Source organism: Lipotes vexillifer, unplaced genomic scaffold (assembly GCF_000442215.2).
Source record: "Lipotes vexillifer unplaced genomic scaffold, Lipotes_vexillifer_v1.1 scaffold1009, whole genome shotgun sequence".
Lineage (NCBI taxonomy): Eukaryota > Metazoa > Chordata > Mammalia > Artiodactyla > Lipotidae > Lipotes > Lipotes vexillifer.
In genome coordinates, this window is record NW_006772405.1 from 935,962 (window position 1) to 937,289 (window position 1,328).

Sequence of the window (1,328 nt, forward strand, 5' to 3'; positions counted from 1 at the left end):
ATTTAACTTTTACAATAACCCTATGCAAGAGTGTAATTGTAGGAGTTAACCCATTCTAAGATGCACTTTTATCACATTTCACCATTTCTGAAATAAAAGAAAAGGAAGTGTGGCATCATAAATAATGGACAGCATTTATTTTCTTTCTTAAAATAGTGTGCTTATAATCAAATGGCACCTCACATTTAATAGAAAATGGCATTGTCCCTGTTTTATACTCAAGGATGCCAGGGTGCAGACAGGGTAAGTCAAGGGAGCTGTGACGCCCAAACTGGATCTCAGCTCCAACTGACTCCAGGCCTCAGCTTTGGCCCACAAGCCTGCCCACTCAAGACTCAGCCCAGCAGGCCAGTTTGCACAACCAAACCCAGCTCTTGCCTGTGTCAAAAGCAACTCAAATTAAAAGAAACTCTATGGTGCCCGTTAGTAGCTAATGCCTCCAAGTTCCTGAATTTTGGAGATTTAGAAACAAAACGACTCTGCTATTTATAACATATCTACTATTTCTGGAGCACATCCTACCACCTAAGCACAACACCAAGCTCTCTACAGATACTATCTCATTTACTCCTCCCAACAAACCAAACACTATATTTTTTGTTACATGACAGATTAATAGAGTATGTTTCTCTTTTTAATTTGTATCACTTCATACAGAAACTGTAAAATAACTAGAACATACTAGTTTATTATGTAAAGCAATGTTCTCTTTCCCCCACCTCTAGTTGCAGCAAATTTTAAACATTCCTGACTTTAGTTCTCCTAGTAAGTACCTCCTAAAGTATAAATAATTTAGTCATATCCTTCTTCCTTGGTTTAGCACTTGAAGATATTATCTACCGACTATGAAAGATGAGAAATTGGTTTATTTTATTGCCTTTTCCTCCTCTCATCCTAATATTTATAGCTATTTATTTTTGATTAGCAATTTTGGTACTTAAAAAAAGTACACTTACCAGTGGTTACCAGTGGCTGAGGAAAGGGGATAGAGGGGAGTTATTGTTTAGTAGGTACAGTATTTTAGTTTGGTATGATGAGAAATTCTGGCATGGACAGTGGTGATGGTTACACAATAATGTGAATGCATTTAATATCACTGACTTGTTCAGTAAAAATTATTAAAACTGAAAATGTTATGTATATTTTATCACAATTTTAAAAAGTCAAATTCACCACATTTTTTAAAAAGTATACTTTATGAGGTAGGTATTATCACGATTCCCATTCTACAGAGGTTAAGTAACTTGCTGAAGGTCAAAAAATTAATAGTGGCAGATTTTAAATGAAGTCTTCTCTGACTCTGACTCCAAGGCTTGACCCATTCCTGC

At 35.8% G+C, this 1,328-nt stretch overlaps 1 protein-coding gene across 1 annotated transcript in view; it reads right to left on the minus strand.

Moving 5' to 3' along the window:
• The window catches only part of SH3TC2 (SH3 domain and tetratricopeptide repeats 2), a 66,842-nt gene that overhangs the window by 43,546 nt on the left and 21,968 nt on the right, over window positions 1-1,328 (minus strand). The window lies entirely within an intron of this gene.